Raw genomic sequence first — 14,856 nt, forward strand, 5'->3', positions numbered from 1 at the left:
CTACATAGCGTCAATGCCTGACACTACATAGCGTCAACAAAGCCTGACACTACATAGCATCAAACCCTGACACTACATATCGTCAACAAAGCCTGTCACTACATAGCGTCAAAGCCTGACACTACATAGCGTCAACAAAGCCTGACACTACATTGCGTCAACAAAGCCTGACACTACATATCGTCAAAGCCTGAAAATACATAGCGTCAACAAAGCCTGACACTACATAGCGTCAAAGCCTGACACTAAATAGCGTCAAAGCCTGACACTACATAGCTTCAACAAAGCCTGGCACTACATAGCGTCAGCAATGCCTGACACTACATAGCGTCAATGCCTGACACTACATAGCGTCAATGCCTGACACTACATAGCGTCAACAAAGCCTGACACTACATAGCATCAAACCCTGACACTACATATCGTCAACAAAGCCTGTCACTACATAGCGTCAAAGCCTGACACTACATAGCGTCAACAAAGCCTGACACTACATAGCGTCAAAGCCTGACAATACAGAGAGTCAACGCATGACACTACATAGCGTCAACAAAGCCAGTCACTACATAGCATCAAAGCCTGACACTACATATCGTCAACAAAGCCTGTCACTACATAGCCTCAAAGCCTGACACTACATAGCGTCAACAAAGCCTGACACTACATAGCGTCAAAGCCTGACAATACAGAGAGTCAAAGCATGACACTACATAGCGTCAACAAAGCCTGACACTACATAGAGTCAACAAAGCCTGACACTACATAGCGTCAAAGCCTGAAAATACATAGCGTCAACAAAGCCTGACACTACATAGCGTCAAAGCCTGATACTACATAGCGTCAAAGCCTGACACTACATAGCGTCAACAAAGCCTGTCACTGCATAGCATCAAAGCCTAACACTACATATCGTCAACTAAGCCTGTCACTACATAGCGTCAAAGCCTGACACTACATAGCGTCAACAAAGCCTGACACTACATAGCGTCAACAAAGCCTGACACTACATAGCGTCAAAGCCTGAAAATACATAGCGTCAACAAAGCCTGACACTACATAGCGTCAAAGCCTGATACTAAATAGCGTCAAAGCCTGACAATACATAGCGTCAACAAAGCCTGACACTACATAGCGTCAAAGCCTGACACTAAATAGCGTCAAAGCCTGACACTACATAGCTTCAACAAAGCCTGACACTACATAGCGTCAAAGCCTGACACTACATAGCGTCAGCAATGCCTGACACTACATAGCGTCAATGCCTGACACTACATAGCGTCAATGCCTGACACTACATAGCGTCAACAAAGCCTGACACTACATAGCATCAAACCCTGACACTACATATCGTCAACAAAGCCTGTCACTACATAGCGTCAAAGCCTGACACTACATAGCGTCAACAAAGCCTGACACTACATAGCGTCAAAGCCTGACAATACAGAGAGTCAAAGCATGACACTACATAGCGTCAACAAAGCCTGACACTACATAGCGTCAAAGCCTGACACTACATAGCGTCAACAAAGCCTGTCACTACATAGCGTCAAAGCCTGACACTACATAGCGTCAACAAAGCCTGTCACTACATAGCATCAAACCCTGACACTACATATCGTCAACAAAGCCTGTCACTACATAGCGTCAAAGCCTGACACTACATATCGTCAACAAAGCCTGTCACTACTTAGCGTCAAAGCCTGACACTACATAGCGTCAAAGCCTGACACTACATAGCGTCAACAAAGCCTGACACTACATAGCGTCAAAGCCTGACACAACATAGCGTCAATGCCTGACACTACATAGCGTCAATGCCTGACACTACATAGCGTCAACAAAGCCTGACACTACATAGCGTCAACAAAGCCTGACACTACATAGCGTCAAAGCCTGAAAATACATAGCGTCAACAAAGCCTGACACTACATAGCGTCAAAGCCTGATACTACATAGCGTCAAAGCCTGACACTACATAGCGTCAACAAAGCCTGACACTACATAGCGTCAAAGCCTGACACTAAATAGCATCAAAGCCTGACACTACATAGCGTCAAAGCCTGACACTACATAGCGTCAAACACTGACACTACATATCGTCAACAAAGCCTGTCACTACATAGCGTCAAAGCCTGACACTACATATCGTCAACAAAGCCTGTCACTACTTAGCGTCAAAGCCTGACACTACATAGCGTCAAAGCCTGACACTACATAGCGTCAACAAAGCCTGACACTACATAGCGTCAAAGCCTGACACAACATAGCGTCAATGCCTGACACTACATAGCGTCAATGCCTGACACTACATAGCGTCAACAAAGCCTGACACTACATAGCATCAAACCCTGACACTACATATCGTCAACAAAGCCTGTCACTACATAGCGTCAAAGCCTGACACTACATAGCGTCAACAAAGCCTGACACTACATTGCGTCAACAAAGCCTGACACTACATATCGTCAAAGCCTGAAAATACATAGCGTCAACAAAGCCTGACACTACATACCGTCAAAGCCTGACACTAAATAGCGTCAAAGCCTGACACTACATAGCTTCAACAAAGCCTGGCACTACATAGCGTCAGCAATGCCTGACACTACATAGCGTCAATGCCTGACACTACATAGCGTCAATGCCTGACACTACATAGCGTCAACAAAGCCTGACACTACATAGCATCAAACCCTGACACTACATATCGTCAACAAAGCCTGTCACTACATAGCGTCAAAGCCTGACACTACATAGCGTCAACAAAGCCTGACACTACATAGCGTCAAAGCCTGACAATACAGAGAGTCAACGCATGACACTACATAGCGTCAACAAAGCCAGTCACTACATAGCATCAAAGCCTGACACTACATATCGTCAACAAAGCCTGTCACTACATAGCCTCAAAGCCTGACACTACATAGCGTCAACAAAGCCTGACACTACATAGCGTCAAAGCCTGACAATACAGAGAGTCAAAGCATGACACTACATAGCGTCAACAAAGCCTGACACTACATAGAGTCAACAAAGCCTGACACTACATAGCGTCAAAGCCTGAAAATACATAGCGTCAACAAAGCCTGACACTACATAGCGTCAAAGCCTGATACTACATAGCGTCAAAGCCTGACACTACATAGCGTCAACAAAGCCTGTCACTGCATAGCATCAAAGCCTAACACTACATATCGTCAACTAAGCCTGTCACTACATAGCGTCAAAGCCTGACACTACATAGCGTCAACAAAGCCTGACACTACATAGCGTCAACAAAGCCTGACACTACATAGCGTCAAAGCCTGAAAATACATAGCGTCAACAAAGCCTGACACTACATAGCGTCAAAGCCTGATACTAAATAGCGTCAAAGCCTGACAATACATAGCGTCAACAAAGCCTGACACTACATAGCGTCAAAGCCTGACACTAAATAGCGTCAAAGCCTGACACTACATAGCTTCAACAAAGCCTGACACTACATAGCGTCAAAGCCTGACACTACATAGCGTCAGCAATGCCTGACACTACATAGCGTCAATGCCTGACACTACATAGCGTCAATGCCTGACACTACATAGCGTCAACAAAGCCTGACACTACATAGCATCAAACCCTGACACTACATATCGTCAACAAAGCCTGTCACTACATAGCGTCAAAGCCTGACACTACATAGCGTCAACAAAGCCTGACACTACATAGCGTCAAAGCCTGACAATACAGAGAGTCAAAGCATGACACTACATAGCGTCAACAAAGCCTGACACTACATAGCGTCAAAGCCTGACACTACATAGCGTCAACAAAGCCTGTCACTACATAGCGTCAAAGCCTGACACTACATAGCGTCAACAAAGCCTGTCACTACATAGCATCAAACCCTGACACTACATATCGTCAACAAAACCTGTCACTACATAGCGTCAAAGCCTGACACTACATATCGTCAACAAAGCCTGTCACTACATAGCGTCAAAGCCTGACACTACATAGCGTCAACAAAGCCTGTCACTACATAGCATCAAAGCCTGACACTACATTTCGTCAACAAAGCCTGTCACTACATAGCCTCAAAGCCTGACACTACATAGCGTCAAAGCCTGACACTATATAGCGTCAAAGCCTGACACTACATAGCGTCAAAGCCTGACACTACATAGCGTCAACAAAGCCTGACACTACATAGCGTCAAAGCCTGACACTAAATAGCGTCAAAGCCTGACACTACATAGCTTCAACAAAGCCTGACACTACATAGCGTCAAAGCCTGACACTACATAGCGTCAGCAATGTCTGACACTACATAGCGTCAATGCCTGACACTAGATAGCGTCAATGCCTGACACTACATAGCGACAACAAAGCCTGTCACTACATAGCGTCAAAGCCTGACACTACATAGCGTCAAAGCCTGACACTACATAGCGTCAACAAAGCCTGACACTACATAGCGTCAACAAAGCCTGACACTAAATAGCGTCAAAGCCTGACACTACATAGCTTCAACAACGCCTGACACTACATAGCGTCAAAGCCTGACACTACATAGCGTCAGCAATGCCTGACACTACATAGCGTCAATGCCTGACACTACATAGCGTCAACAAAGCCTGACACTACATAGCATCAAACCCTGACATTACATATCGTCAACAAAGCCTGTCACTACATAGCATCAAAGCCTGACACTACATATCGTCAACAAAGCCTGTCACTACATAGCGTCAAAGCCTGACACTACATAGCGTCAAAGCCTGACACTACATAGCGTCAACAAAGCCTGACACTACATAGCGTCAACAAAGCCTGACACTACATAGCGTCAACAAAGCCTGACACTACATAGCGTCAAAGCCTGAAAATACATAGCGTCAACAAAGCCTGACACTACATAGCGTCAAAGTCTGATACTACATAGCGTCAAAGCCTGACTCTACATAGCGTCAACAAAGCCTGACACTACATAGCGTCAAAGCCTGACACTAAATAGCGTCAAAGCCTGACACTACATAGCTTCAACAAAGCCTGACACTGCATAGCGTCAAAGCCTGACACTACATAGCGTCAGCAATGCCTGACACTACATAGCGTCAATGCCTGACACTACATAGCGTCAACAAAGCCTGACACTACATAGCATCAAACCCTGACACTACATATCGTCAACAAAGCCTGTCACTACATAGCGTCAAAGCCTGACACTACATATCGTCAACAAAGCCTGTCACTACATAGCGTCAAAGCCTGACACTACATAGCGTCAAAGCCTGACACTACATAGCGTCAACAAAGCCTGACACTACATAGCGTCAAAGCCTGAAACTACATAGCGTCAATGCCTGACACTACATAGCGACAACAAACCCTGACACTACATAGCATCAAAGCCGAACACTACATATCGTCAACAAAGCCTGTCACTTCATAGCGTCAAAGCCTGACACTACATATCGTCAACAAAGCCTGTCACTACATAGCGTCAAAGCCTGACACCACATAGCGTCAACAAAGCCTGACACTACATAGCGTCAAAGCCTGACACTACATAGCGTCAAAGCCTGACACTACATAGCGTCAACAAAGCCTGACACTACATAGCGTCAACAAAGCCTGACACTACATAGCGTCAAAGCCTGAAAATACATAGCGTCAACAAAGCCTGACACTACATAGCGTCAAAGCCTGATACTACATAGCGTCAAAGCCTGACACTACATAGCGTCAACAAAGCCTGTCACTACATAGCATCAAAGCCTGACACTACATATCGTCAACTAAGCCTGTCACTACATAGCGTCAAAGCCTGACACTACATAGCGTCAACAAAGCCTGACAATACATAGCGTCAACACAGCCTGACACTACATAGCGTCAAAGCCTGAAAATACATAGCGTCAACAAAGCCTGACACTACATAGCGTCAAAGCCTGATACTAAATAGCGTCAAAGCCTGACACTACATAACGTCAACAAAGCCTGACACTACATAGCGTCAAAGCCTGACACTAAATAGCGTCAAAGCCTGACACTACATAGCTTCAACAAAGCCTGACACTACATAGCGTCAAAGCCTGACACTACATAGCGTCAGCAATGCCTGACACTACATAGCGTCAATGCCTGACACTACATAGCGTCAATGCCTGACACTACATAGCGTCAACAAAGCCTGACACTACATAGCGTCAAAGCCTGACACTACATAGCGTCAACAAAGCCTGACACTACATAGCGTCAAAGCCTGACAATACAGAGAGTCAAAGCATGACACTACATAGCGTCAACAAAGCCTGTCACTACATAGCATCAAAGCCTGACACTACATATCGTCAACAAAGCCTGTCACTACATAGCCTCAAAGCCTGACACTACATAGCGTCAAAGCCTGACACTATATAGCGTCAAAGCCTGACACTACATAGCGTCAAAGCCTGACACTACATAGCGTCAACAAAGCCTGACACTACATAGCGTCAAAGCCTGACACTAAATGGCGTCAAAGCCTGACACTACATAGCTTCAACAAAGCCTGACACTACATAGCGTCAAAGCCTGACACTACATAGCGTCAGCAATGCCTGACACTACATAGCGTCAATGCCTGACACTAGATAGCGTCAATGCCTAACAGTACATAGCGACAACAAAGCCTGACACTACATATCGTCAACAAAGCCTGTCACTACATAGCATCAAAGCCTGACACTACATATCGTCAACAAAGCCTGTCACTACATAGCGTCAAAGCCTGACACTACATAGCGTCAAAGCCTGAAACTACATAGCGTCAACAAAGCCTGACACTACATAGCGTCAACAAAGCCTGACACTACATAGCGTCAAAGCCTGAAAATACATAGCGTCAACAAAGCCTGACACTACATAGCGTCAAAGCCTGATACTACATAGCGTCAAAGCCTGACACTACATAGCGTCAACAAAGCCTGACACTACATAGCGTCAAAGCCTGACACTAAATAGCGTCAAAGCCTGACACTACATAGCTTCAACAAAGCCTGACACTACATAGCGTCAAAGTCTGACACTACATAGCGTCAGCAATGCCTGACACTACATAGCGTCAATGCCTGACACTACATAGCGTCAATGCCTGACACTACATAGCGTCAACAAAGCCTGACACTACATAGCATCAAACCCTGACACTACATATCGTCAACAAAGCCTGTCACTACATAGCATCAAAGCCTGACACTACATATCGTCAACAAAGCCTGTCACTACATAGCGTCAAAGCCTGACACTACATAGCGTCAAAGCCTGACACTACATAGCGTCAACAAAGCCTGACACTACATAGCGTCAACAAAGCCTGACACTACATAGCGTCAAAGCCTGAAAATACATAGCGTCAACAAAGCCTGACACTACATAGCGTCAAAGCCTGATACTACATAGCGTCAAAGCCTGACACTACATAGCGTCAACAAAGCCTGACACTACATAGCGTCAAAGCCTGACACTAAATAGCGTCAAAGCCTGACACTACATAGCTTCAACAAAGCCTGACACTACATAGCGTCAAAGCCTGACACTACATAGCGTCAGCAATGCCTGACACTACATAGCGTCAATGCCTGACACTACATAGCGTCAATGCCTGACACTACATAGCATCAACAAAGCCTGACACTACATAGCATCAAACACTGACACTACATATCGTCAACAAAGCCTGTCACTACATAGCGTCAAAGCCTGACACTACATATCGTCAACAAAGCCTGTCACTACTTAGCGTCAAAGCCTGACACTACATAGCGTCAAAGCCTGACACTACATAGCGTCAACAAAGCCTGACACTACATAGCGTCAAAGCCTGACACTACATAGCGTCAATGCCTGACACTACATAGCGTCAATGCCTGACACTACATAGCGTCAACAAAGCCTGACACTACATAGCATCAAACCCTGACACTACATATCGTCAACAAAGCCTGTCACTACATAGCGTCAAAGCCTGACACTACATAGCGTCAACAAAGCCTGACACTACATTGCGTCAACAAAGCCTGACACTACATATCGTCAAAGCCTGAAAATACATAGCGTCAACAAAGCCTGACACTACATAGCGTCAAAGCCTGACACTAAATAGCGTCAAAGCCTGACACTACATAGCTTCAACAAAGCCTGGCACTACATAGCGTCAGCAATGCCTGACACTACATAGCGTCAATGCCTGACACTACATAGCGTCAATGCCTGACACTACATAGCGTCAACAAAGCCTGACACTACATAGCATCAAACCCTGACACTACATATCGTCAACAAAGCCTGTCACTACATAGCGTCAAAGCCTGACACTACATAGCGTCAAAGCCTGACAATACAGAGAGTCAACGCATGACACTACATAGCGTCAACAAAGCCAGTCACTACATAGCATCAAAGCCTGACACTACATATCGTCAACAAAGCCTGTCACTACATAGCCTCAAAGCCTGACACTACATAGCTTCAACAAAGCCTGACACTACATAGCGTCAAAGCCTGACACTACATAGCGTCAGCAATGCCTGACACTACATAGCGTCAATGGCTGACACTAGATAGCGTCAATGCCTGACACTACATAGCGACAACAAAGCCTGACACTACATATCGTCAACAAAGCCTGTCACTACATAGCATCAAAGCCTGACACTACATATCGTCAACAAAGCCTGTCACTACATAGCGTCAAAGCCTGACACTACATAGCATCAAAGCCTGACACTACATATGGTCAACTAAGCCTGTCACTACATAGCGTCAAAGCCTGACACTACATAGCGTCAACAAAGCCTGACAATACATAGCGTCAACACAGCCTGACACTACATAGCGTCAAAGCCTGAAAATACATAGCGTCAACAAAGCCTGACACTACATAGCGTCAAAGCCTGATACTAAATAGCGTCAAAGCCTGACACTACATAACTTCAACAAAGCCTGACACTACATAGCGTCAAAGCCTGACACTAAATAGCGTCAAAGCCTGACACTACATAGCTTCAACAAAGCCTGACACTACATAGCGTCAAAGCCTGACACTACATAGCGTCAGCAATGCCTGACACTACATAGCGTCAATGCCTGACACTACATAGCGTCAATGCCTGACACTACATAGCGTCAACAAAGCCTGACACTACATAGCGTCAAAGCCTGACACTACATAGCGTCAACAAAGCCTGACACTACATAGCGTCAAAGCCTGACAATACAGAGAGTCAAAGCATGACACTACATAGCGTCAACAAAGCCTGTCACTACATAGCATCAAAGCCTGACACTACATATCGTCAACAAAGCCTGTCACTACATAGCCTCAAAGCCTGACACTACATAGCGTCAAAGCCTGACACTATATAGCGTCAAAGCCTGACACTACATAGCGTCAAAGCCTGACACTACATAGCGTCAACAAAGCCTGACACTACATAGCGTCAAAGCCTGACACTAAATGGCGTCAAAGCCTGACACTACATAGCTTCAACAAAGCCTGACACTACATAGCGTCAAAGCCTGACACTACATAGCGTCAGCAATGCCTGACACTACATAGCGTCAATGCCTGACACTAGATAGCGTCAATGCCTAACAGTACATAGCGACAACAAAGCCTGACACTACATATCGTCAACAAAGCCTGTCACTACATAGCATCAAAGCCTGACACTACATATCGTCAACAAAGCCTGTCACTACATAGCGTCAAAGCCTGACACTACATAGCGTCAAAGCCTGAAACTACATAGCGTCAACAAAGCCTGACACTACATAGCGTCAACAAAGCCTGACACTACATAGCGTCAAAGCCTGAAAATACATAGCGTCAACAAAGCCTGACACTACATAGCGTCAAACCCTGATACTACATAGCGTCAATGCCTGACACTACATAGCTTCAACAAAGCCTGACACTACATAGCATCAAACCCTGACACTACATATCGTCAACAAAGCCTGTCACTACATAGCATCAAAGCCTGACACTACATATCGTCAACAAAGCCTGTCACTACATAGCGTCAAAGCCTGACACTACATAGCGTCAAAGCCTGACACTACATAGCGTCAACAAAGCCTGACACTACATAGCGTCAACAAAGCCTGACACTACATAGCGTCAAAGCCTGAAAATACATAGCGTCAACAAAGCCTGACACTACATAGCGTCAAAGCCTGATACTACATAGCGTCAAAGCCTGACACTACATAGCGTCAACAAAGCCTGACACTACATAGCGTCAAAGCCTGACACTAAATAGCGTCAAAGCCTGACACTACATAGCTTCAACAAAGCCTGACACTACATAGCGTCAAAGCCTGACACTACATAGCGTCAGCAATGCCTGACACTACATAGCGTCAATGCCTGACACTACATAGCGTCAATGCCTGACACTACATAGCATCAACAAAGCCTGACACTACATAGCATCAAACACTGACACTACATATCGTCAACAAAGCCTGTCACTACATAGCGTCAAAGCCTGACACTACATATCGTCAACAAAGCCTGTCACTACTTAGCGTCAAAGCCTGACACTACATAGCGTCAAAGCCTGACACTACATAGCGTCAACAAAGCCTGACACTACATAGCGTCAAAGCCTGACACTACATAGCGTCAATGCCTGACACTACATAGCGTCAATGCCTGACACTACATAGCGTCAACAAAGCCTGACACTACATAGCATCAAACCCTGACACTACATATCGTCAACAAAGCCTGTCACTACATAGCGTCAAAGCCTGACACTACATAGCGTCAACAAAGCCTGACACTACATTGCGTCAACAAAGCCTGACACTACATATCGTCAAAGCCTGAAAATACATAGCGTCAACAAAGCCTGACACTACATAGCGTCAAAGCCTGACACTAAATAGCGTCAAAGCCTGACACTACATAGCTTCAACAAAGCCTGGCACTACATAGCGTCAGCAATGCCTGACACTACATAGCGTCAATGCCTGACACTACATAGCGTCAATGCCTGACACTACATAGCGTCAACAAAGCCTGACACTACATAGCATCAAACCCTGACACTACATATCGTCAACAAAGCCTGTCACTACATAGCGTCAAAGCCTGACACTACATAGCGTCAAAGCCTGACAATACAGAGAGTCAACGCATGACACTACATAGCGTCAACAAAGCCAGTCACTACATAGCATCAAAGCCTGACACTACATATCGTCAACAAAGCCTGTCACTACATAGCCTCAAAGCCTGACACTACATAGCTTCAACAAAGCCTGACACTACATAGCGTCAAAGCCTGACACTACATAGCGTCAGCAATGCCTGACACTACATAGCGTCAATGGCTGACACTAGATAGCGTCAATGCCTGACACTACATAGCGACAACAAAGCCTGACACTACATATCGTCAACAAAGCCTGTCACTACATAGCATCAAAGCCTGACACTACATATCGTCAACAAAGCCTGTCACTACATAGCGTCAAAGCCTGACACTACATAGCGTCAAAGCCTGACACTACATAGCGTCAACAAAGCCTGACACTACATAGCGTCAACAAAGCCTGACACTACATAGCGTCAAAGCCTGAAAATACATAGTGTCAACAAAGCCTGACACTACATAGCGTCAAAGCCTGATACTACATAGCGTCAAAGCCTGACACTACATAGCGTCAACAAAGCCTGACACTACATAGCGTCAAAGCCTGACACTAAATAGCGTCAAAGCCTGACACTACATAGCTTCAACAAAGCCTGACACTACATAGCGTCAAAGCCTGACACTACATAGCGTCAGCAATGCCTGACAGTACATAGCGTCAATGCCTGACACTACATAGCGTCAATGCCTGACACTACATAGCGTCAACAAAGCCTGACACTACATAGCATCAAACCCTGACACTACATATCGTCAACAAAGCCTGTCACTACATAGCATCAAAGCCTGACACTACATATCGTCAACAAAGCCTGTCACTACATAGCGTCAAAGCCTGACACTACATAGCGTCAAAGCCTGACACTACATAGCGTCAACAAAGCCTGACACTACATAGCGTCAACAACGCCTGACACTACATAGCGTCAAAGCCTGAAAATACATAGCGTCAACAAAGCCTGACACTACATAGCGTCAAAGCCTGACACTACATAGCGTCAACAAAGCCTGACACTACATAGCGTCAAAGCTTGACACTAAATAGCGTCAAAGCCTGACATTACATAGCTTCAACAAAGCCTGACACTACATAGCGTCAAAGCCTGACACTACATAGCGTCAGCAATGCCTGACACTACATAGCGTCAATGCCTGACACTACATAGCGTCAATGCCTGACACTACATAGCGTCAACAAAGCCAGACACTACATAGCATCAAACCCTGACACTACATATCGTCAACAAAGCCTGTCACTACATAGCGTCAAAGCCTGACACCACATAGCGTCAAAGCCTGACACTACATAGCGTCAACAAAGCCTGACACTACATAGCGTCAAAGCCTGACAATACATAGCGTCAAAGCCTGACACTACATAGCGTCAACAAAGCCTGACACTACATAGCGTCAAAGCCTGACAATACAGAGAGTCAAAGCATGACACTACATAGCGTCAACAAAGCCTGACACTACATAGAGTCAACAAAGCCTGACACTACATAGCGTCAAAGCCTGACACTACATAGCGTCAAAGCCTGACACTACATAGCGTCAACAAAGCCTGACACTACATAGCGTCAAAGCCTGACAATACAGAGAGTCAAAGCCTGACACTACATAGCATCAACAAAGCCTGACACTACATAGCGTCAACAAAGCCTGACACTACATAGCGTCAAAGCCTGACACTACATAGCGTCAACAAAGCCTGACACTACATAGCGTCAAAGCCTGACACTAAATAGCGTCAAAGCCTGACACTACATAGCTTCAACAGCCTGACACTACATAGCGTCAACAAAGCCTGACACAACACAGCGTCAACAAAGCCTGACACTACATAGCGTCAAAGCCTGACACTACATAGCGTCAAAGCCTGAAATTACATAGCATCAACAAAGCCTGACACTACATAGCGTCAACAAAGCCTGACACTACATAGCGTCAATGCCTGACACTACATAGCGTCAACAAAGCCTGATGCTACATAGCTTCAACAAAGCCTGACAGTACATAGCATCAAAGCCTGACACTACATAGCGTCAAAGCCTGACACTACATAGCGTCAACAAAGCCTGACACTACATAGCGTCAAAGCCTGACACTACATAGCGTCAACAAAGCCTGACACTACATAGCATCAAAGTCTGACACTACATATCGTCAACAAAGCCTGTCACTACATAGCGTCAACGCCTGACACTATATAGCGTCAAAGCCTGACACTACATAGCATCAACAAAGCCTGACACTACATAGCGTCAAAGCCTGACACTAAATAGCGTCAAAGCCTGACACTACATAGCTTCAACAATGCCTGACACTACATAGCGGCAAAGCCTGACACTACATAGCGTCAGCAATGCCTGACACTACATAGCGTCAATGCCTGACACTACATAGCGTCAATGCCTGACACTAAATAGCGTCAAAGCCTGACACTATATAGCGTCAAAGCCTGACACTACATAGCGTCAAAGCCTGAAATTACATAGCGTCAACAAAGCCTGACACTATATAGCGTCAAAGCCTGACACTAAATAGCGTCAAAGCCTGACACTACATAGCTTCAACAAAGCCTGACACTACATAGCGCCAAAGCCTGACACTACATAGCATCAGCAATGCCTGACACTACATAGCGTCAATGCCTGTCACTACATAGCGTCAATGCCTGACAGTACATAGCGTCAACAAAGCCTGACACTACACGGCATCAAAGCCTGACACTACATAGCGTCAAAGCCTGACACTACATAGCGTCAACAAAGCCTGACAATACATAGCGTCAAAGCCTGACAATACAGAGCGTCAAAGCCTGACACTACATAGCGACAACAAAGCCTGACACTACATAGCGTCAACAAAGCCTGACACTACATAGCATCAAAGCCTGACACTACATAGCGTCAAAGCCTGAAATTACATAGCGTCAACAAAGCCTGACACTACATAGCCTCAAAGCCTGACACTAAATAGCGTCAAAGCCTGACACTACACAGCTTCAACAAAGCCTGACACTACATAGCGTCAAAGCCTGATACTAAATAGCGTCAAAGCCTGACACTACATAGCGTCAACAAAGCCTGACACTACATAGCGTCAAAGCCTGACACTACATATCGTCAACAAAGCCTGTCACTACATAGCGTCAAAGCCTGACACTACATAGCGTCAAAGCCTGACACTACATAGCGTCAACAAAGCCTGACACTACATAGCGTCAAAGCCTGACAATACAGAGAGTCAAAGCATGACACTACATAGCGTCAACAAAGCCTGACACTACATAGAGTCAACAAAGCCTGACACTACATAGCGTCAAAGCCTGACACTACATAGCGTCAACAAAGCCTGACACTACATAGCGTCAAAGCCTGACAATACAGAGAGTCAAAGCCTGACACTACATAGCGTCAACAAAGCCTGACACTACATAGCATCAAAGCCTGACACTACATATCATAAACAAAGCCTGTCACTACATAGCGTCAAAGCCTGACACTACATATCGTCAACAAAGCCTGTCACTACATAGCGTCAAAGCCTGACACTACATAGCGTCAAAGCCTGACACTATATAGCGTCAAAGCCTGACACTACATAGCGTCAACAAAGCCTGACACTACATAGCGTCAAAGCCTGACACTAAATAGCGTCAAAGCCT

This window comes from Hypanus sabinus, chromosome 3, assembly GCF_030144855.1.
Source record: "Hypanus sabinus isolate sHypSab1 chromosome 3, sHypSab1.hap1, whole genome shotgun sequence".
NCBI lineage: Eukaryota > Metazoa > Chordata > Chondrichthyes > Myliobatiformes > Dasyatidae > Hypanus > Hypanus sabinus.